Source organism: Malaclemys terrapin, chromosome 1 (assembly GCF_027887155.1).
Source record: "Malaclemys terrapin pileata isolate rMalTer1 chromosome 1, rMalTer1.hap1, whole genome shotgun sequence".
NCBI lineage: Eukaryota > Metazoa > Chordata > Testudines > Emydidae > Malaclemys > Malaclemys terrapin.
The window spans coordinates 270,785,130-270,810,208 of NC_071505.1; the positions used below are offsets into that span (position 1 = coordinate 270,785,130).

Sequence of the window (25,079 nt, forward strand, 5' to 3'; positions counted from 1 at the left end):
GCAGGACCAACCCCAGCTAAATCATCCCAGCCAGGGATTTGTCAAGCTGGGCCTTAAAAACCTTTAAGGATGGAGATTCCACCACCTCCCTAGGTAACCCATTCTAATGCTTCACCACCCTCCGAGTGAAATAGTTTTTCCTAATATCCAACCTAGACCTCCCCAACTGCAACTTGAGACCATTGCTCCTTGTTCTGTCTTCTGCCACCACTGAGAACAGTCTAGCTCCATCCCCTTTGGAATCCCCCTTCAGGTAGTTGAAGGCTGCTATCAAATCCCCCCTCATTCTTCTCTTTTGCAGACTAAATAAGCCCAGTTCCCTCAGCCTCTCCTCATAAGTCACGTGCCCCAGCCCCCTGATAATTTTTGTTGCCCTCCGCTGGCCTCTCTCCAATTTGTCCACATCCTTTCTGTAGTGTGTGTGTGTGTGGGGGGGGGGGGGCACAAAACTGGACACAGTACTCCAGATGTGGCCTCACCAGTGCTGAATAGAGGGGAATAATCACTTCCCTCAATCTGCTGGCAATGTTCCTATTACTGCAGCCCAATATGGCATTTGCCTTCTTGGCAACAAGAGCACACTGTTGACTCATATCCAGCTTCTTGTCCACTGTAATCCTCAGTTCTTTTTCTGCAGAACTGCCACTTAGCCAGTCGGCTCCCAGCCTGTAGCAGTGCCTTGGAGCTTCTGTCCTAAGTGCAGGAAACTGTGCTTGTCCTTGTTGAACCTCATCTGATTTCTTTTGGCCCAATCCTCCAATTTGTCTAGGTCACTCTGGACCCTATCCCTACCCTCCAGCATATCTACCTCTTCCCCCAGCTTAGTGTCATTTGTGAACTTGATGAGGGTACAGTCCATCCCATCATCCAGTTCGTTAATGAAGATGTTGAACAAAACCGGTCCCAGGACCGACCCTTGGGGCACTCCGCTTGATACCAGCTGCCAACTAGACATCGAGCCATTGATCACTACCCATTGAGCCTGATGATCTAGCCAGCTTTCTATCCACTTTATAATCCATTCATCCAATCCATATTTTTTTAACTTGCTGGCAAGAATACTGTGGGAGCCTGTATCAAAAGCTTTTCTAAAGGCAAGGTATATCACGTCGACCGCTTTCCTCATATCCACAGAGCCAGTTATCTCATCATAGAAGGCAATCAGGTTGGTCAGGCATGACTTGCCCTTGGTGAATCCATGTTGACTGTTCCTGATCACCTTCCTCTCCTCCAAGTGTTTCAAAATGGATTCTTTGAGGACCTGCTCCATGATTTTTCCAGGGACTGCGGTGAGGCTGACCCGTCTGTAGTTTCCCGGGTTCCAAATGGATCAGGTATTTCAATCCAGGTCCAACTCTAATCAGTAGTAACAGATCCCCCTTTTCCCTTTGTGGTTTGCATCTGGTCATTTCAAAATTGATGGTTTCAGCCGATGTTAGGCTATGTCTACACTAGCACTTTTGTCGGTCGGGGTGTGAAAAAACAAACCCCTGCCCAACAAAAGTTTCACTGACAAAAGCATTGGTGTGGACAACACTATGAGGGGGGAGAGCTTCTCCTGCTGACATAGCTACTGCCTCTTGTTGGGGATGGTTATTGCTGGCAGGAGAGCTCTAATCATAGACCATGACCCCAATGTGCAGTCACTATACAAACAGAACAAAAGGATGGTCCCTGCCCCCAAATTTCCCTTTTTCCTCTGTCCTTTCCTCAACAAAATCTAACATCTTGATTGCTGCTATGTCCACTGCTGCAAATTGAACATATGTTTTCATTGAGCAGAGCTGTCCATATAGATAAAATGTCTGCACACACCTGAATTTCAGCTAATTACAACAGTGAAGGAACACAATCAAACAAACAAACAAACAAAAATCTTTCATCTCTAGACTATTTTGGAATCAAATAGAGCACTTTGAAGGACATTTCAGACCTTTTTAAATAGGCAATAATCAAAACATTAAAAGTATTTTCCACATCTATACTCACCCACTTGTTGTCTCTTTTTGTGCTTCATATACCAGTTGTTACCATTAGTCTGATATTTTTCACAGAAAAATAATTGCCTCATGTATAAATATTTGATGTAGAGAGTAAGTGCTCAGGCAGTATTACATTAAAAACACTAAGAGAAGGAGGGGGACCAGCTATGCTATGTTTGTTTCTTTCATAGAAGGTGACAAACACACCAGGTCTGCATATGAGATGATAAGTGTTTGTGTTACTTTTGTTGAATGTAGTCTGTCACTTTCAGCCTATAATATATTAGTGAGAAATGAGGAACTACTGAACCGTAAATTAAGAAAATGTGAAATATGCTTATGCAGAAAAACAGAAAGGTAGTGTTCTTGAAATAACATTATGTAATGGGCTTGATCCAAAATTCACTGAAATTAATGGAAAGGCTTCTACTGGCTTATATGGGCTTTGGATCAGACCTTTAGGCACATGCATGAAATTAAGCACATGCTTAAGTGCCTTGCTAAATGAGGTGCTTAATGAGTTTTACTTTGCTTTATGCATGTTGTTTACCATACATGAATAAAAATCCAGTCACGAAAAACATTCTGTTCTGTGTTCTGATTACTTTTTTATTTAAGAACATGAACTATATAATTGGCATTCACTAAAATATCTATTGCAGTTTGAATATTTAAGGTGAAATCCTGGCTCCATAGAGATCAATGAGAATTTTGCCTTTGACTTCAATGCTGCCAGGATTTCCCCCCTACAGTTTAAAAACAGGGGCCTGATTATGATTTTACACCACTTTACATTTGTGTAAGTCCACTGACTTCAATGGAATGACTCCTGATTTATGAATGTCAGTGAGGTTCCTTGTCTTACCTATACATGGCGTGCAAAACATAGATTCATACTATACTAAACTACAAAATGAGACAGGTAATAAAACTGTTCTTGAAATAAAGCACTCATATTGTGTTTCATTTTTAAATAATGTGCATATAAATTGCATTTATGTGTTTAAGACGAGGAAGCTTAATGATTTTTGAAACTATGGATGGGCTCTGCATGAAATGTGGGTTCAAGATAACTATAATAGAACTTAATTTTCAGGGATAACATAGACAAAAGTATAGGATAACAATGAACTGTGGATTAAACATGAGAATTTTCTTCTTTCTTCACCCCAGATTTTTCTCCATATGGTCTTGCTGTCATAGCAGTAGCAGTTAAACTTCATTTTCCTGCCCGCTCTTCAACATAATCAAACCATCAAGGCTATCAGGTTCCAGGATACCTTGCAGAATGCATATTTCTCCATATATCTCATTATTATAAAAGATTGTAGACTTTCATCTGTTGTCTGCAGAAACAGCTGATGCTGGCCTACAATTGCAACATGACAGATATACCTTTTATAACCTCATTTTGGAACTTTGGCTGCTCTCCCTGGGAGTTTTATCATTCACTTCAATGGATGCAAGATCAGGATTTTAATATTACCCCTCATAGTTCCTAAAATGTTCACAGATTCCAAGGCCAGAAGGAACCATTGTTATCATCTCATCTGACCTCCTGTATAACACAGGTCATGGATAATCCCCTAAATAATTCCTAGAGCGTATCTTTTAGAAAAACATCCACTCTTGATTTAAAAGTTGTCAGTGACGGAGAATCCACCATGATCTTGGTAAATTGTTCCAGTGGTTAATTACTCTGACCATTAAAAATTTACACTTTATTTCCAGTCTGAATTTGTCTAGCTTCAACTTCCAGTCATTGGATCGTGTTACACCTTTCTCTGCTAGATTGAAGTACCCATTATTAAATATATGTTCCCCATGCAGGTATTTACAAACTGTAATCCCCGTAACCTGAGCCACTTAACCTTCTCTTTATTTGTTAAAATAAACAGATTGAGCTCTTTGAGTCTATCACTATAAGGCAGGTTTTCTAATCCGTTAATCGTTCATGTGGCTCTACTCTGAACCCTCTCCAATTTATCAACATGTTCTAAGTTATAAGCATGTATGTACCTACCTCTGGGAGTAGCTATTTTCTTGTCAACCCCTTTTGAGGAATACAAAGATAAAGAAAACCAGGAGCCCACCAGACAGACAAAGAATCAAATGCCACTTATACATTCACTCTTTGTTATGAAATATTGAACTACCAGGATGTAGAAAAATCACTGTATTTTTGTTGTTGGAGATTTCATACAACTTAAATTTTACAGATACATAACCTAAAAATATAAGATTTGTTTTTCTGCATTTGTTCTAGTTTTCTTTCTTTTCTAAACATTTCCAAGTGGTCAGCCACAACAGAGCTCCTGCTATGTCTGCACAATGTAATCTGGGAAGCTAGAAAAACAGGAGGAAATAACCTTAGTCCTTATACTTGTATTATAAGCATTTTACTAAATAGGTAGTTATTGATCTACAGTCCAGTAAAAAAGGTAAGAGATTTCATATTTATTTGTGGGGGAAAACAGGGGAGTTGTTTAGGTTTTTTTGAGTATTTTAAAAAATAATTATCCCCATCTGTTTAAAAAGGAGTTAATGATATTCCCGAATCCCTAGCCTCCAAAAAGTCAGACTCACTGTTTGCATCTTTACATTTATTCTTGATAGAGCTTTAGTATTTTTTCACAATCTTCAACAATTTCCCCTGTCATTTTGAAAACATGATTTTTTGTGAGTCATTGTAATAAATTATTTCATCAAAGTTCTCTGTAAAAAATTAAAGATAGTATTAGTTGCTTAACTAAACTTGCTATAATAATACAATATTTAATATATTATTACAATTTACATCTTTTTAATATTTTTTTTCTGACTGGAACACTTAGCCCTCTTTTCAATGCTAAGAATCATAAGACATTCCATATAGTTAAAATCATTGTTGCCATTTTAGCCCATTTCAAACAAAACCCAGTCCTTAACTTTGACAAAAAAAGAAAAAGAAAGAAAAGAAAAAAGGAAACAAGAATAAACACACTTAGTTATATCTGCTTTTAACATGAGTTTTCAGTTTCACACAACTTGGGAATAACAGAAGAGTAGAATAATTTTAATTGCAAATCCTTTAACATAAACATGTAATTTGTAGCTGCATAGTTCAATATGAAAAAACTAAAAAGCTGGTTTAAAAAAAAACTCTAAAAAACAAAAAGCAGCTTTGCAAAACTACATAATGGGTGTCCTTAAGGGGTTAAAAAAATTGCAATTAAAAAAAAAAATCCTAAATTTTATTTCCACTTCTACCCATGAAAATATTTTAGAATCTTTTCAATATTTTTTCTTTTGTATTTATAATCCTATGTAAGTTTTTGCATATTCAAACCCTGAATGAAGCTTGTTAGATTTCAGAAAAAAAGGTGTATCAAATCAAGCTCAAAGCTTTGGCTCAATGTAACCTTTGCATAGAGCTGCAGCTAATTATTAGACCCACCACTTGGACAAACCTTTGGAACATTGTATTCTTTCTGTTGTTCACCTGCTTACTTATCTTCTTATCATGCAAGTGCTCAGAAGGTGTTTGGGCCTGATTCAGAGCTCCTTGAAATTAATGGGAAAATTTACACTGAATTCAGTGCGCTTTGGACACTGCCATTAATCCTGGCCCTATTGAAGTCAAAAGCAAGAGTCCCATTGACTTCAGTGGGACTTGGATTACTGAGGGAGAGGAAAAAATGAAAAAACAAAATCATAAAATTTTCAAAGTTCAAAAAGTTCAAAATCTTTTTTGCAAGCACAGCAGCCATCATGGCTGCTGAAATATAAAGTAGAAGAACATTACATCTTAAAATTACTTTATTTTTCAGAGGGCTATTAAGGCTAAAGCATGTTCCAGACCAGGCAGCTGACTCTGTCAGAGACAGAAACAGAAAAGAAAAGAAGACAAGAGAAAGGAAAAAAACAGTCTACTTTAATTATTTGTAACCACCTTCTTCTCCAAAGTATCATTATTTCAGTATGGACCTGCCCCTGTGGGGTGCTATGTACTCTCAACCCTCAATTAAGTAATGACAGTTAAACATAGTCAGCACCACACAGGATTGAGCCCTATTTGCAGTATTCCCAATATAGTATATAGAGAATACTGTAATATTGAGATAATGCTATCTAATATGTGACCATATTACATGTGGAGAACTCCCTGTTGGAAGAGTTTGGTGTTTGAGGAAAGCAGAAGATTCTTAAGATAGGAACTGTTAGTGAAATTCCCACCCACATGCTGAGGACCTGTACAAGGCCTATGTGCTCCCTAAATCCCATTTAAGACATATGAGGTCTTAGGTCCCAAATCAGCAAAACACTTAAAATATGTCTAACTTTAAGCATGAGAATCCTAACAATATCTTAAGTGGGGCCTTAAATGAGACTTAAGATGTGCAGAGGTCTAGTACTGGTCCTCTGCACAAGGATAAAGTTCACCATATGTGAATCATAGAGAGGGGGATAGTTTTGGGAGAGTGAGAGAGACTGGGAACTCAGACTGATGCACAAAACAGCACTTTAAATCCTCTCACTTCTGGTTCTTCATTAACACTCTCTGGGCTGCTGACATTCTACTGAACTGAATGGAATATTAGGCCAATGTTCAGCAAAAGTCAAGGTTTAAAGTGAAAGACCCAAAAGAATTTGAGAGAAGGTAAGAGGAGAGAGGAGCATGGAATGGGCATCAAAATGTTCATTAAGAAAACCCTGCAAACTCACATTTTATTTTCACATTATAAAATAGTTATATGTCCCCAAAATTCTCCTTGGCAATACACATTCCATAGTGTAACTATGAGTCAGAAAGGAGAATGTCATCCTATATGTTACCTTTTTACCCACTGGCTTTTTTTTTTTTAAAACACAGTATGCCTGTATGTTGGACACTCTTGGAAACCTTATATTTATATCTATAGATATTTTTATACATACATAGATCCATATCTATATATGCATCTATCTGCCTATTGACATATTGTATATTTTTAAAGAAACCTACTTTGCTTGCCAGATGGGTTTCCCAAGGTTGTCCCAGCTCTATTTTTGTTTTTTATACCATCACATTCTATAGGTTTTTTCACATATACAGACCCAGTCTTAATAATTAACAACAATGATGGAAAATTCAGAAGTGTCTAATTCAAGCCTTTGTTCAGGGATTTCTTTTTTTAAATTCTTGCAAGTAAAAACCCCAAATTGTATTTATTTAGGTTTCATCCCAAGGCTACTAATGTTAACCACCATATCACCGTTACCAAATATCCAACTGATACATCCCACTCACATTCACTTTCCAAACTTCCAAAATCTCTTGCTACCTCAGAACTGCTATTTAATTTCCCCTCAGTAACGGAGAAATTTCTGTTAGTCTGTGCTCCATGCAGTGGATTTTGTTTTGAGATGAGCTTGCTGCCAAACTAATAAAGAATGGAACCATTCACAGTATACCATTTATCAATATATAATTAAGCTTTAGCCCATTAGGGACCAATACTGAAGTCTTTACTTAGGCACACTGCTGGAGTAAAGACTACATGGATCAGAAATTTAGACCCAGACTCTGCAATGAGCTCTCAGTGGATAGACCCTGTGTCCACATGGAGTTCCATTGAAGTCAATGGGGCTCCTAGCAGAGCCAGAATTCCATCTACAAAGAGTGCACTGAAGGGCTGGGGCATTTTTGAGATGTACAGTGAAACCCGCAGTGAGGAACACCTCCAGTGAGAACCTCACCTGGCCATTTCAATTTCTCCCTAAGGTTTCTAGTATAATTTTGTTTGACCTTTAATTAACTACCTCTGCTAAGCAAATTATTTTTGCTTGCGCTTTGGGTAGTCACTTAAGACAGGTTTCACTGTGTACGTGCACGTGTGTGTGGTGTGTTCAGTTATAATGATAAGCAGATATGCTTTCTGCTTCAATGCAATACTTAGGGCAAGGCCATTCACAACAGCTAGATATATAGAAAGAAGGAAGACAATGTCCTTGTCACTCCACTTTGTAATAACAGAATATAATTATATTGGCTAAGTGTTGAGACCAACACCACATACCCAATGAAACCTGCCATCTCCACTATTTGGTATACAGCTCTTTGTTCCCCTGTTTTATTAGATGAAAACTACTGTTTGACCACTCATGATGGAATTTCTTGAAAACCCATTTTTGGTGTGTCTTTATTGTTCCACAGATTCATTGACAGTCAATGGCTCTGTTTCATCAATTATGGAGCTAAACCTTTATTCTACATTTGTTTTTGTCGTTAAGTTATGGCGTGCAGAAGGACAGCCTTCACCTGCTATATTTGCAAAAAATGGATGCTGGCTCTTTAATGAAAGAAAAAAGTCAATATAACATATTACCAAATGTAAATGCAATAAGGAATAACATATAGCTCTGGTTATGTTATATGACATTTGGTTGAGCAGTATTAACATATTGCACAAACTCTGGATTTTCCCTACTGCAGAAAATAAGACAATAAAAGACATGGGGAAAATCTGTTCCATATGACTGCAAAATAAATATTATTCTATTCTTTCTTTCTTCTTTTTTTTGTCACTTGCTTGAAGAAATATTTTAGTATTATCTTTTCTTTTTTAAGCCAGTTCTTTATCATGTATGTAATAGGCATACAGTACAAGGAGAAATGGAACAAGATGGCAGTTACAGCAGTGGCAAGATGCAAATTTATTCTGGCAAAAAAAGTAAGATGTGCACAATATCAAGCATGCTTAAGTTTGTGCCAGGAAAACTATTACGAAGGAGGAGTGGATGAAATGAAATTTTGCATCATACATGATTACGTGTTGCTTAACTTCATAAAAGAGTCTTTGTCTACTTGAGATTTCCTAGTTGTCACCAGGAGAAGCTTCATACCACACTGCTGGAGTAGAAATACCTTGTTGGAATGGTAACAAATATCACAGCAGTAGTCACCCCAAGAACATGATTTTTTTTTTAAACAAAAGAAATAGAAAAAAAAAAAAAAAAAAAAAGACAGAGAGAATTCACAGACCATTTAACTGCAGGCACTGACTCGGGGTGGGGATAGGGGGAGTATTTTATTACATTTTATATTTAATGATTAAGACTCTGTAATTATTGTAATGATTAAGATTCCTACTCCATTTTACCCAACTTTAATTTGGCTATTTTATGCATGTGATGATGTCGCCACTGTTTTTTCTCAGCTGTCTTTCTCCCCATATCGTATGACATATGTTACTGAGTGTAGCCAAGCAGTGGAGGAGTCATATTTCTTACTGACACCAGTTGAAAACACCTTTAAAGAAAAAATAAAGGGGAGAGAGAGACAGAGAGGGAGGAAATAATATTTCTTAAAGATGATTTGTCACATTAGGTCACCATGAGGAAAAATAGGGTTCAGTGAGTAGAAATGGTAACTCTTCTTTATACGCCAGTTTAATGGGGATGAACAGGACTTGCTACTGTACTGGTGCAGTGTAAAAATAGATGAAAGTGAACTATGGTGTGAACAAAAATATGAAGAACTTCACAGAAATAGATGTTGAATGGCCTTTGCACAGCAGAGGTAGATAAAGGTTATAACAAACTGTTTACTGACCATATACACTTAATATAATTAAGAGGTCAGTTGAACAAGAGCTCACCTAGTAAGTGCTTTCTCAATAATGTGACTCATAAGCTATCGTACAGTACCACAGCACTGTCCAGTTATTGCTCCACTACTTTTCAGGTATATTCCTATCCTCTTTGTAATCTACATTCTACCATTAGTTAAGGCTTTTTCATTTTCATTTCTACACTTTTTTCCACAGTTTGCATCAGTTCAATGCAATTAACACGTGCCCCTAGCAAAAAAAGCACCATGTTTTATTGAATGGAATATATTGTGCAGGGGGAACAGGTTATGGAAACACAAATGAGCTGAAGAATTTTGCATTTTTTGGTGCTTTTTTGTATTTGCACAGATCGTTTTAGGATCCTCAGTTCCAGTAATAGTAAAACACTATCAAAACAAATACTCTTGCAAAATATTTGAGATTTTACATCTTAACAAATGCATTTTAAGCAGCTTAAGCAGTAGGGTTTCCTTCTCCCCCCACCCCACACAATTTCACAAACCATAAAATGTGAATTTAAAAAAACTGCATACCTAAGTAGCAGTGATTAAATGCTCTTATAATGGAAATAATTATCAAGGGATATTTCAAAGCTAGAAAGTAGGTAACTAAACTTTATTTGCTAAGAGAACATTTCTTATAGTTTTCCTTCATTTCCCAGCTACACAGCAAACATCTCTAAAGTGCACTTCCCAAGTGTAGTTAGAGAATAGGAAGGAATGTAAAATGTTTAAAAACAGCCCTTATTAACTTTTCCTTCCATTGATTCTATTGTAAACTCTAAAAAGCCTTTTTATAAAGCAAATACTCATACACTCAGCAGGTAAAATGTTCCCACAAAAAAAGAAGAAAAAAAAAAAAGCAATGGAAAAGGCAATCAGATTACTCTTCTCTCCCTTGATTACTGATAGCCTGGTATGTTCTTTGCTGTTTTATTGCATACTTATGAAAATGGTTGACCTATTTATTAAAAAACTCATGTTCTTCAGCAGTGCTAGTACATCACTATGCATCCTTCATAACTCGAATAACTTTCAACAACATGTAGCTGCTAGAAAAACAATGGATTCAACACTGAACACATCATTTGTACTGTCGGTGCTTAAATGCTTCTACTGTAGCTTTGTCAGAAGAAAAAAGACTTCTTTTTTTCTGAATCTCTTTGCTCCCAGACATTATGAATCTTTGCTGGTTATGTGACTGCAGTGGAACTGAAAACGTAATTCACAATGAATGCCAATCTTTTACCTCCAATAGGAAGGCCTCCCAACTATTCAACTTGCTGAGCTTAACTGGTTTCCCATACTGTATCTAAAAAGGCTGCTCCTGTTCAACTGACCAGCGAGAAAGGACTGGACTTCTTGAAAATGGGAATTGGAGCAACAGTTTGTTATAGATTTCTATACATAAAAATTTGTTAACTGTCCGATCCCACCTTGTAAGGAGAGCACTTGTTTGTTCAGCTAAAACGAACCCCCTCATGCTCTGGTTGGGTTTGCTCAGTCAGCTGGTTTGTGCAACAGTGGCAGAGGTACACCAGAATCACGTGTACCCATTCATTGTGATTACACAGACAGAAGCAAGTGGATGTTGTCTGCATAAGGGAGATGGGGGAGGGGGAAGGAAGAGAATGGTTTCCATAGGTAAAAAGGACAGTTAGGTTGGTGGTGGGGGTGTGTGTGTTTTTTTTGTAATTTTTTTTGTGTTTTTTTGTTGTTTTTTTTTTAAATTTGTTTTTGTTGTTTTTTTGTTTTTTGTTATGCCATGGAATCATAGCAGTCATTCCTCTAATAGAAACTGACAGGACATAAAAGACAGAACTATCAGATGAACATACACAATGAATAGAAATATATCGACAGTGAAAAGACTTAGTTTAGCTTTGAGAAACGGTCCCAAAAATAAAATCCTGTATTAACAAGTGCAAAAAACAAACAAAAAAAGAAACTCCAAACATTAAAACACAGTGTATAAAATGGTGTGAGAAATTTAAGTCACCATACAGCCTTTTAGTCAATAAAAAGCTGTGTTCATGTGTCCTTGTTTGGATTGTTGCCCATCCTTTTAATTTTACCCAGAAGGCCTTTCAAGAAGTGATTAGAGGGTAAAAGCACCCAGTCTCTGTTATATTTGACTGTAGTACACATGGGCCTGTTGTGTGTCTATCATTTGACATGTATCCTTTCTTTTATTCCTCATTAGTTGAATTATCTTCCAAAGTTGTTATGCCTCCAAAGCCCAGTCCTGTTGAGTTCTGTGCTGCTGAGACTGTAAGTACTGTATGTAAGAGAATTAATACAAGAACACACAGTTTAAGTCTGCTGTTACACAGTCTTGATGCTGATGAAACTGTGAGCGATGTCCTGTGACACATTGATGAGTCACTTGTTTTTATAGTCCCTTTGGATTGATTATCTGGTAATAGTCCCCATCTGACATCACAGCATTCTGGTTCTGCATTGTTTGGATAATTTTCATAGAGCCCTGTAGGATAAACACAACAGAAAATTAATTTAATTAACAGACTGAATGGCAGAAGTTGGTAGTTTTCAGATATTAACTTTTCTAGACGTAGCTGTTAGTTCCAGGTCTGAGTGTAAGTTTTGGGGCTCATGTAGTTCTTGCCTTCCTGGGTCATAAGAGTTGTTGAGGTAATACTTTTAGTCTATCAAAGGGGAGAATCAAGGAACTAGCAGCCAAACAAAATGTTCATAAAAGTATGGAATTGAGTGTCATCGTGGAAAAATGTGGGTTACTATGAAAAAGCAATAACTCAAGTATACCAGTCAGAATAACCTAACATTTAAAGTCCCTTCCTTGGGGTACTGAGAACTCTATTCCTAAGGATGGGTTTGTGTTAATGAGGGAGTTCCCAAACTTTGGACCCCCTTTCCACAAAATATTAATTCTATAAACCATTTTGAAAGGTCTTATTGAACAATGAACATGTCTTAATAATATCACTGTCAGTGAGAAGGTGGACATTAAAGGCCAAATCTTCAGCTGGTGTAAACTGGTGCATAACACTTCACCACAAAACTTTCTAAACCCATCAGTTTACAATTGTTCCCCATCCACTTTCAGATCCTACCCCAACAAGTTCCTCTGATTCAATTCTTTTCTCTACACCTCAGAAGTGGAAACAAAAAAAGAATATAGTCACTGGATCTCCTGAAATTTCTTGGTAGATAACTAGGTCATCAGGCAATATTCTAACTTCCATCTCTTTGAACTGGTTTGGATTAATCAGTTTGACATAATTTGTATATTTTGGAATAGTTATTTCTATATTTCTGTCAGTTATTGATGGTTATAACTCATGATACTGTCTGTATTATTATAGATTAGATCAGAAATGCCATAGTGTGCTATTTAATTCCCACAAATCTGCTTTACAGAAGAGTCAAGAGAGCACAGTTCAGAGTTGACAAGTCCAAGAATGTCTAATTAATAATCAGAGATCTTTTCTTGATTTAAAGTCATGTTGTAATAAAACATTTCATTCAGCATTGTATCAGCAATTCACACACATGACAGCTTTAGGTATTGCTAGAAAGTAACCTACCAGTAATGAAGTATTAGGATCAGGCCCTTTTGAAGGGCTAAGCAACTGTTATTGTTTATAGATTGAACTATCATCTAGAAAAATGTTTTGTCTAAAAATACTGCCAGTTACACAATGTCCTTTGGGAACTAGCAGATAAACATGTAGGCGTATCTTAATGTGCTCAGGCCCAAACTTTATACTGTTGGCATTTCATTAACTCCTTGGAGGAAATTAGCAAATCATAACATAAGATAAAACCTAGCCCTTTCATCCAATATTTCTATGGTACAGATCTGCTACTACACAGAAGAGTTTACCCAATGCACTGGTAAATATAAGTTAAATCTGAGATGACATATTTTATATTCACATCCAAGTAAACAGTGCTATAGTGTATTATGTTAAAAAGCATGTCCAATTTTTTTTGCATTCATCTATGTTTTTAAAGTTTCTTTGAACTCTCTTTGAAAACTAGAATAGGCTCTTGGCTTTCCTATAGTGCTCACACTCAGGATTTGCTCCATAAGTGCTCAGCAATCCACTTCTGTAGTTGCCTAAAATGTGGAGTCAGGTGCTTACCTTTGGTTACCCAGATTTGAAAATTTTGCACTTACCTTTACCAGCACCACTCAGATTTAATGTTTTCTTAAGATACTCTGCTGTGATTTGGAAACAAGTCAGCATTTTTTCTTGCATATACGATGAAACAGTCTCATTTTTAACTTTAGGTATTCTGAGAATCATTCTATGACATACACATGTTAATATTTATAAAAAATCCTTGGTAACTGTACTTCTATAAAGGAAATACTTTAAAATGGAGGAAATTATGCAAACAGCTCTGTACCTGCAGTAGCTCAAACTATTAGCTGTGATTGAAGAGACACAGAATATTGTTAGTGCTTTGATCCCACTGCTGCTTGTTTACCGTTCCAACTATATTTCCTGACTTTCTTGTTTTTAGGAAAACACAGACTTCCTTTGAAACCAAAGACCATTTATACAAGTTAGCCATCAAAAGGCATTTAAATACTTCATGAATACTATAAGTACATTGGTAGAAGCAACTCCATAAGTGCCATTGAGTTTTTTCCCCTAACAATTAAAATTCTTCTCTTCCTCAATTCAGCAATTTAATTTAGTCTCTGCATGTACAGTGACATATTTAATAATTTATTAATTCCAGAATTACTTCTAAATTGAATGACAAATAACTTTTCTCTACTATTTAGATAATCTAGCCACCAATTTTCCCAGTGAAAACAATGAAACATCACTCCAGATATTTTGACCCTAAGTATCACTTTTGGCTTCGGGTAGCTAAATTACCATAGCCGTAGTCTCTACAAATTCCCGAGTTTATACACATTTGAATCACCATGACACCTGACAGACTGGCCACATTTGAAATTGTAAAACTGAACAGAAAAAAGGTATTTCCCTTATTCATCACTGCATTGTATATCGGCACCGAGAGAATCCAATATGTGCTTCCATTTTTTGACACAACCTCCCTGGCTGCACAGCTTCCCTCTCTCTCTCTTTTTGTTACTTACGTACATAGTTCCTTACCCCATCCCTCACCCTCAGTCTGAGGAACCTGCTAAGGTTCATTCATTTTCATAAAACTGTCCTCGCCACACCTGCAATTCCTGAAAAGGTACATCCGAAAGCAAACTCTTAGCTATAACCACATAATTTCCCACAAACAAATGACGCATGATAGACTTCAAGTATCAGAGGGTAGCCATGTTAGTCTGGATCTGTAAAAAGCAACATAGAGTCCTGTGGCACCTTTAAGACTAGCAGTTGTATTGGAACATAAGCTTTCGTGGGTGAATAGGCATGTCATGATGAAGTGGGTATTCACCCACGAAAGCTTATGCTCCAATACATCTGTTAGTCTTAAAGGTGCCACAGGACTCTCTGTATGATAGACTTCAGCACTGCACATATATCTGTAGGGAATATAACTCACTATAGGTGAGGTCAGTGTTAAGGATGGACATTTTAATGTGATTAGGTTAATGGAGATTTTAGTGTGATTAAATTAAATGTGTTCAGTTTTAACTGAGTCAAGTAAAACAGGAATAATAAGCTACTACAGTTTACACAGAAAGAGCTACTGGGGGACAAACAACAAGAGGCATAAAACGTGTTCAGATACAGAATTGGAAGTTATTTGGGACAATGTTCCCTCAATTCCTTTCAGTAGGAGTTGCGGGTGCACATCATCTCTCGTGATTTAGTCCTCACAATTTTACTTGTAAATATTTTCGAAAGCCAAAGGATTTGATAATGAGTTTTTTTTTTCAATAAAGTTTTTTCTCTCTAACCATAAACTATGTTTTCTTCAGGATTTCTAATCCAATCTGAGGGACAGACAAAACCTGCTCTGCCTAAAGAAGGTACACCCAAAAATAAGAGGTAACTGCAGGACCAGATGGAGTAAGCCAGGAATATTGCCTGATCAATTTTGCTGTGAGGAACAAAGCAAATAATGACTCCAGGAGTGAAACATCCAAAAATGACATCACTGCATCATACAATGCCAGCACTTGGAGTAACATTTCCCCTTTCAGAGCAATTAATTCTGCGAAATATAGGTAGGTAAAGTAGAGAACTAGACATACCTCTTCCTTTACGATGCTCTTGGACATCTTTCTAGAGAAAGGTCTGAACTAAAACACCAAAACTTTGTGGCCTTTGGCCCTAATTCCATGTCCCGAGCAAAGAAACTAATTATTCTCAGAAAATGAGATGTTGATTGCCTGCAGCTTTATGAAGCACATATAAGGCCGGATTCTTCTACATTTATGCCAGTGAACATCCACTCGTGCACGTATTCTGACTGCAGAGGGACTACTCACAGAAATGCTCACTGCTGTGAGAAAGGGTTGCACAATCTGAGTTCCTAGTGATAAAGTAACAGATTCAAGAATATATGGAAAGGATTCAGGAAAACATTAAAAAACAGCATCTAATACACTACAGCAATAAAGAAACAGTTGGACTTTGAGAGTCCCCTGCCACACTGCAACTAAATAAACTTCCACCATACAGTGTCATTGCGGGATGACATATGAATTGGTATTTAAATTAAGCTTCTGTGGATAATATTTGTACTATCAAGAGTGTCCTCTGGCCCAAATGGACAGAAATGAATCATCTGCAATCTGTAGCTCAGATAACCCGTCACAATGGGTAGGATTAGATATCTAGAATATACGCCTCTATCTTATTGCCTGGTGATGGCTATATTAGCATTTTCTTAAAATGGAAGGAGAGAGAATGGAAAAGATTTTAAGTGCTTGCTTAAATTTGGTCTGGAAGTCAGCTTTCCTTGATCTTATCCAGATGGTCTTCTACATTTCCAGATTGCTGGGTCTGCGATACATTAATGCTTCTGTCTGGATATACATTTTATAATATGAACTATACAAAATGTAATAAAATGAAATGTAAACCAAATCTTTTTTTAAAACGTACAAGTTAGTCTTCCTTCAGACAGATTGTTTTTAAACCAATGAAGAAGTTGTTTTCCTATTCTAAGAACTAATTTGCCTTACAAGATTCCATTCAAATTGCAAGCTTGATAAAGTTTTGTTTGTTTGTTTTTTAATTTGCCAATACATGGTGGAGCCTGGCAGGCTGTTTCAGGCAGTTGTCCCTGGGGCATTTTTTCTCTGTGTGTGTATGCTGGAAGAAGGGAATGAACACACTGTTATTCTATGCAATATTTACACCATTTTTATACAAAAACATATAGGGCCAGATTCTTTGATGGTGTAAATCAGTGTGGCACCACTGCAGCCAATGGAGCTTCAGTGATTCATAACAGCTAAAGGCCTGCCAAAAGCTATGTAATAAACTAATTTTTACTTCCTTTTTTGATGTGCCTTGTGCTGAGCAAAGAGGAGAAGGAATACGTAGCCTGCTTCTAACCCAAATCAGGCCAGAACACAATTGTTGGTGAAAGGTATTTAGCATCGTTGAGTGTATTATACAAAGGGTAAATGTGATACGCATTTAAACAACGAATTATATAACAACATACATACTATAATATTGCTTTGTGGTTTCTGGAAATCACAGAAGCTCACACCCTAACTTAGTGTGATTTGAGAAAAGTGAGTTTACAACCAGAAATGATATTCGTAAGAAAGGGAAAATGCCAGATTGATGGTGTAAAAGCTTTACGATTCCTATTTTTTAACATAAAGGAAACATTACTTTGTGTGCTAATAATTGTTCAGTTAAGCTGACATCACATTCTATGAAAGTAGGGGAGAAGATTACTGAAAAATATCTGTGTTGAATGGTTGAAATTTGGAAGTGTCAGTATGGATTCATGACAAGACGAAACATGAATGATGACATGTTTGCATTATGAAAGCTCATGGATAAAGTCAGAGAAAGGAGATGGCAACTGGGCATGGTCTTGTACCCAGAGAACTAGTTTGATGGAGTTTGTGACTGAGAGATGTGCCAGAAGGCTATGTCTATCTTACCCAGGATATATATGATGGAGTGACTACTTTGCTCAAAACTAAATGGGGCTTGTAGTGGGGCAGACTCCCCCGCTTCCTGAGAGTGTGGGCTGCGGCAGGCCAGTGCGCCTGCGCAGACAGGGAGCCAATTAGAGAAGGACTTATTGTGAGCCAATCAGGGCCCAGATTGGAGGCAACCAATCAGGGCCAGGCTCAGCCCTATAAAAGGATGCTCAGGGAGAGAGCAGTCACTCTATCCCAGGCCTTCAATGGGGGAAGGTCAGTCTCCAGAGGTGGGAGACTAGCACTGTGGACAGCGCAGTGCTGGCCAGGCTAGGGGAGCAGAAAGGAGCTCTAGCCCAAGGCCTGCCAGGCTGCAGGCCCTGAAGGGAAGGGCCTAGCGGGTGCAAGGGACTGTAGGGGAAGTGGCCCAGGGACGTGGACAGACGGAGGGGAGAGAAGGAGGACAGAGAGGCTGCCACCAGAGGGTCCCTGGGCCGGGATCCAGAGTAAAGGGCAGGCCTGGGTCCCTCCCTTCCCCCCCTTGCAGTACACCCAGCCATCAGCTGTAGGGAGCGGCCATTATAGACTACGCCAGATCCCTGACAAGAGGGATTAGACTTTGGGGTGTGTGGTTGTACATGGTGGTTGGGGTGCAAAGAGACTGCTGATCAACCCCCCACCTGAAAGGGGGTGTGGATGGACTGAGGGGCACTGCCGGAGGGCAGTGGTCCTGAAGAGGACGCCACAAGCTGGTGAGCGACGCGGGCTCAGATGCCAACCCAGGGTGAGATAATGGATGGGAAACCACCATCAGAGGGCGCACCACGGGACTGAGCTAATTCCCGAAGACAACCAGCAGGCGGCGCCAGGTGGTGAGTCCCAACACTGTCAAAGGGCTACAGTACAGAATTTTCAGTACATGTTGCATTAGGGGGTCAGAATTCAGCCCCTTTTAATTTGCACTTGTTTTGGGTGCGATAAGTGAAAATATGTGAAGGGAGCTGCCTTGGAACCTGCTGTTTGCAGATGACTTAGTAATATGCGCAGAAGATTGTGAGACCCTGCAAGCCAACTTTGAACAATGGGAGCACAGTTTTGAGTGGGCTGGACTTAGAGTGAACATTGGTAAGTCTGGGGCTATGATAACTGAGGGAGGAGGACTCACCATAAAGGTTATCACAGGCAGAGAACTTAAAAGAGTGAAATAATTTAAATACCTAGGATCAATGGTTGCTGATGTTGGTGCCCTCCTGGCATCATACTAAAGCTGTTTGGTGCAAATGGTGTGAGCTGACCCCAGTTCTCTGTGATAAAAAGATTCCAGTAAAGGTAAAAGGTAGAATGTATGTATAAAGCTGTAATTTGACCCATCTTACTGTATGGAACAGGGACTTGACCAGTCACAAGAAAGGAAATCAGTGTGCTATTCACTATGGCAGTGAAGATGTTAAGATGGTCAAAAGGTTGGACACTCCATGATGGGAAACGACATGAGGTTGTACGGGGCCTAATTTGGGCTGCTTCAGTTGAAGATAAGTTGAGAGAGGGTAGGCTATGTGGGTATAGGCCTAGCTATTGGAGACTGGAAAGCTATGTTGGTAAGATGGCTCTTGCAATTACTATGGATGTAAGACAACCAGAGGGGAGGCCAAAGACCAGATATCAGCAAACCTTAGAGCAGTGGTAGGCAACTTGCAGACCATCAGGGTAATCCGCTGGCAGGCCACGAGACAGTGTTTACATTGACCATCCACAGGCACGATCGCCCACAGAGGGCGCCCACAGTGGCTGTGGTTTTCCATTCCCGGCCAATGGGAGCCGCGGGAAGCAGCAGCCAGCCCGTCCCACTTCCTGCAGCTCCCATTGGCTGGGAACAGCGAACCGCGGCCACTGGCTGCTGCGGGCGGCCATGCCTACGGATGGTCAATGTAAACACTGTCTCGTGGCCTGCCAGCAGATTACCCTAACGGGCCGCAGGTTGCCCAACACTGCCTTAGAGAGACCAATATGCACGACAGCCAGGTATACAATCATGAGTTTTAGAAGATGGCTATAAAATCACTGACCCTGAATAGGGAAGTGGCAAGAAAGAAGAAGAAGACTGGGAGATGAAGGCAGGGGGCAAACAGTCAATTTTGTGTAACACATTTCTGGGGTAAGAAGTTGGACCAAGTATGTCATTTCTCCTGGTATGTGCCAAGAGCATCATAAATCAGATTGAACTCAGATTTATCATTTCATGTATTCTCCCCCAAAGGTTGCTAATTTTGTTTTGTCACAAATATGTAGTGGTGCTAAACTAAGTGAGACCAACATTTACTGAGTAAAGCACAGTTAGATTGCTATTCATATCAAACTGAAATAGGGGAGTGTACATTCAAACACACATGCACACAAACCCTGGCTAAAACTTTCCAGCGAACTTCTCTACAATTGGATGAGGCTGCCTATGATGGGGTGCACTCAGGATGGGGAAGGGTTAACTCCTCACTGTGGGCTGAGGACACCACGCCTCCATGTCCCTTCTGGGCATGCTCAAGATGTAGCACCAGTATAAGTGGGAGCAGCTCAGCTCAGTTAGGGCTAGTCGCCGGAGAGGAAGGATGCATGCTGCAGGCTCCAGCTCAGGAGCTGGAGATACGGAGACTCAAGCAAGTGCCCAGGTACCTGAAGATGCCACTCGGAGGTCACCACTATCAGGGTCCTGAGCTGGGAACCGGTGGAGCAGGGAAGGCCCAAGTCTCCCTACCATGGCTGCCCGCCTCTGGGAGGCGGCCCAACCCTATTGATTCAAGCCCCTAAGCCTAACTGCCCTGCAGACAAGAGTGAACCTATTGATTCTGGTCACTTGGCTTTACTGCCCTGTGAGGCAGGGTGTTGGTATTGGATCTGGCCATTAGGCCTCACTGCCCTGGGAGTCTGGGTATTGTTATTGACTTTGGCCACTAGGCCCCATTGCCCTGGGAGTCAGGGTATTGCTAGTGCTAGGCCTTACCGCCTGCAGAGCCAGACTACTGTACCGCTTTCAGGAGTCTGATTTGTCTTGTGTACCCCAAGTTTCACCTCACTTAAAAAGTACTTGCTTACAAAAATCAGACATAAAAATACAAAAGTGTCACAGCCACACTATTACTGAAAAATTGCTTACTTTCTCATTTTGTCTGTATAAAATTTTAGTTTGTACTGACTTCGCTAGTGCTTTTTATGTACCTGTTGTAAAATTAAGCAAATAGCTAGATGAGTTGATGTACCCCCTGGAAAACCTCTGTTTACCCCCAGAGGTACATGTACCCCTGGTTGAGAACCACTGCTTTGGGGGACATAGAGGTAAACGTCATTGGCAGTCCATGTAATTTAGAGAAACCTTTAAATTGCTCTAAATGATGCTGGAGGACTAGCCCAATATTCAGCCAGGGTAGGGCCGGAAGAGTACAAAGAGTGCCTGGCACCTCCACTGCTGAACTTTTCTGTATGATTCTCAGTCACAAGTGAGGATCTAACCCATTAGATTTTATAACCCAAAATGCAACCACTTTTTTAAGAACAGAGAGAAGCAGTTTAAATACATACAGCCAGATGTTCTAGCAATAGAATGATTCAGAAAGTTATGGGTAAGAATTGCTAATGCCTCTTTTCTTCCCATCTGACCCTTCCAAGGAAATACCTGTCCTTAATTCCCCCCAGTGCTTTGCTCACTGGAACATCATGCTCTGGAAAAGTAAGGGGAATCCCTATATTATAGATAATACACAATGTTTCTTTTCAGGCAGGTTTAGATAAATAATATTTACTCCTTCCTGTTTCAAACCAGTAAGCCACCTGGCTTTTCTTAAGATGTTGAGATGTCACCTTTTCCCCACTAGGAGTCTCCCCTACTCTATCAAAAGTCACAGTCTATGGATACAAAAGGATCCTAATAGTTAAAAGTCTTGTATAGCAACCACAGTTCACAGTATTTTGAGTGAAAAAGCCCTCTCTATCCTCTTATCTAGGCACAGTTAGAAAGCAGCATGTGACATTAATATTTTCATCTTGGGCTATGTGCTGCATTCAATATCAAATAAAAACAGTAACTACCAATACACCTTTTCAGCTTTCTTGGCTTCTGCAATAATACAATGAAACATCTTCCTGCAGGAGTCAATCAGTCCATCTTTCCATTTGCCCTAAATCTCTAGTGGAACCTGGAGAAAACAGCCTGTTACCATGGAGAGGAAGAAGAGAAACCTCGATTGTGAAACTATTGCTCCTGAAACCTCATTAAAGAAAAGCAGGGGGTCTGGAGGGCTACAATTTCTCATAGAGAAGGCCACCCCATAAACACAGGGATTCCTTTCTTTTCCAGACAAGCTTTGGTGTAATGCAATCAGCTCCACAGCCAGTCAAAATCCTGCCTCTCCCGGGGGGCAAGCAAATCTCCAGAAATCTCCCACTAGCAAAATCAGATTCAGTTCCTGCTGGATCTCTATAAAAGTAAAAGTCAAAATCTTGCAGGAGAACTTGCCGACTTTCTCCCTAAAGGATATTGTCACAGTTAGGCACAGCAGATTTGCTCAAGCTAACGGTGCCTTGGTTTGAAAGAGCAAAGGCTTGTTGCAGAACACTGTCCTTAAAAAATTCTTGATCATGAAACTTGCTCCCTTCCTTACTTTAGTGTGTCAGAACCCATTTGCCTTGACCTTAAGAAAGCTTTGTAATGGCCATGCATTTTGGGCTGGCTTGGGAAGGGGTCAGACATCAATATTTGAGGACCCAATGTTAGACACCTAGAACCTGATATTTATAGGTCATGAGCACCTGCATCTTCCACTGACTTTAATTTACAATTTGGGTGCTCAGTGCCGTTGGCAATCAGGCTGTGGGCCTCTAAAGTTAGCAGCCAATGAAGTGAGGTACCAAAAGAGAAGTGGCTTTTGAAAATTTGAGCCATTATGTTTTTAAAATTCATCTGCCATGATGGAAATCCAAATACAACAGCATTTTGCCATTGTCCTAGCACATTACAGTATGAAATTAAGTCTACAGCGCACAGAACTGTTTTAAGTAACTGAATCCCAGGTGTCCAAAACATCTGGTTAATCAAACATTGTTTAATGTAACCCAAAGATTGGATGTGTCTTCCCCAAGGCCAAATGGGACAATCCAGGTTCCCCAAACCTGAGATGAAGCCACTGATGTTGCATCAATTGGATTCCCAAGGGTACAACAACAGATATTCACAGTGCTAAGCTTGGAGGATCCAGAGCACGTACTATTCCCACAGAACTGACTGGCATGGGGAAAGCTGTCTGGTGGAATATTTTAAACTATGATCCAAACTTGGAGAACCCAGACTACAGTCTTTGAGTGGCAGCTGACATGGCACCAGCCTGGCTAACAATCAAGAATGGAGGGGAGCAACTTTGAGGTCTGCATTCTGGGACTGAAGAACCTAGCTTCCTTTGATGTTTCAACCCACTGATTATCTGAAGGTTTGGGACATTCCATGTCAGTAGTTGAGTTTCATTGTAAAAAATGAGAGAAGAGCAAAAACAATCAAGGTGCATACCTAAAGAAACAGTGACATGGATAATATTTTATCATTAAAAATATTGGGGGAACAGTGCTTGCTAAAGTAACAGAAGTCTAGAAGAACCAGACTGGGGAGATCTGCATAGGGAGCAGCAGTTCTGACACTGTCTCCACCAAAACCCACTGAAGCCACCAATGTTGGGGTTCTGATGGTGAGACCAGGGTATAGCCAGAGCAGGAGCATCTGTTCTCTGTGGAGTGCTCCTCTCCAGACTCCCTGAACATCCTCAGAGACAGTTAGTACTGTTCTGAACAACCTTAGTTCCCATAGCTACCCCACTCACCAGATGCCCAAAACATCTGCCTGGAGAGGCAATACATCTGCCAGAGGCAGCTCAGCCAACACTGGGGAAGAAGACCCATAGATCATTGCTGATGATCATTGCTGGATCCATGGGGAGGGAAAAAAGTTCAGCTATGAATCCTAAACTTCTGCAAATTTAGGTCCTCATATCCTCTTTGGAATCCTCCACATTCCTCCACTGTGTAGAGTTTTCTGGGCTCTCTGTCCAATACCCAACAGGAGAATATGAAATTACCCTTGATTTTATCTTGACAGTGTCCATTTAAAATTTAGGAGGAAAATATGACTAGCAAATTAGCTTAGTCATATTACTGTAAATGTGTGGTAGACATAAGATGTGAGAATGCTGGGAAAGGCAGGTGTGGCAGACACTAGCCTCACAGCTCAAGTCACTATTCTGTCTGCAATGTCTTAGTATTACATAACACAGAAGTTACCTCCTCTCACTTAACTTATTAGAATAGTTTTCTGTTGGAAATGTGCTTTTGTAAAGTTAATTACTCTGGTCATAGGTAAACTATAGAAAATGTGGCATAGAAAGTATTGATTCAACGCCTAAAACCTTTCAGAAACTGTTTGATGAAGCATTCCTTCAGGCTCTCATAGCTAAAACTATTAGGAAACAACATGGCTAGCCACACTCTTCAAAGTTAAGTTTGGAATGAAAACTAGTGAGACATGCTGATCTGCACCGTACCTGTACAGATGAAACTTGATAGTCCTCCATAGATGACATCATCATTGTCTGGTAATATAAATGGACACCTTGTCTGAACCTCCAAACAGTATTGCTTGCAAGGAATTCTGTTGCTGCAGTGAAACTGTGTGACTTCAAAATACTGGGAACAGAGCCAGGCTTTGTAGACAGTCTGGAAAAAGAGAAGAATCAGAAGTATAGATGGATGACAATAGCACTGTCATTATCAGAAGCACATAGTGTACTGCTCACCTACACTGATGCTGGTTCTTAAAGCAAATTTTAAGAGAATATCACCTGAGTAAAATAAACCCATAACATATCACTACTCTCCCACTTCTGTAAAGAAAACCCCAACTAAGCCATCTCAAATGACTGATTTAAAAACATAAAACATTACTCAATCATGATTGGATTAATATTATTCTGTAATCTTATTTGTGCAGAGATGTACCATTCTCTGATGCACCTTTTAATTAAACACGTGTCCTGGACTTTACAGATAAACTGAGGTTCTAAAAAAATTAGAAATAATTTGGAAAAAGGCACAGAACCTAAACACCAGAAGGAATTTCAAAGAGATTTATTTAATACACTCTGGCCTATTTGCTCTTCATAATTTTACCAAATAGGGCAAAGCCTTCAGATCACAGTAGATGGTGCTGTTTCCTCTCAATTAAACTCCAATGCAGTCTCCAGGATTAAGGAGCACATTAGAGTGCCTGAACATCAACAGCCACAGACTAGGGGATGTTTCAGAGTAACAGCCGTGTTAGTCTGTATCCGCAAAAAGAAGAACAGGAGTACTTGTAGGGGATAAAGTCAGGGAGAACATTTACATGTGATCCAGATCCAACCCATTAAAGAGTCCATCATCTGAAGCAGTAAAGCAC

General features: G+C 39.4%; 1 long non-coding RNA gene across 1 annotated transcript; it reads right to left on the reverse strand.

Moving 5' to 3' along the window:
• Positions 1-8,270: 8,270 nt before the first annotated feature.
• LOC128828397 (uncharacterized) lies at positions 8,271-24,282 on the reverse strand. The gene is made up of 2 exons (XR_008443187.1): positions 24,187-24,282; positions 8,271-12,058 (listed from the first exon to the last, which is right to left on the reverse strand). It is a non-coding gene; the product is annotated as an uncharacterized LOC128828397 (long non-coding RNA).
• Between the last annotated feature and the right edge of the window lie 797 nt (positions 24,283-25,079).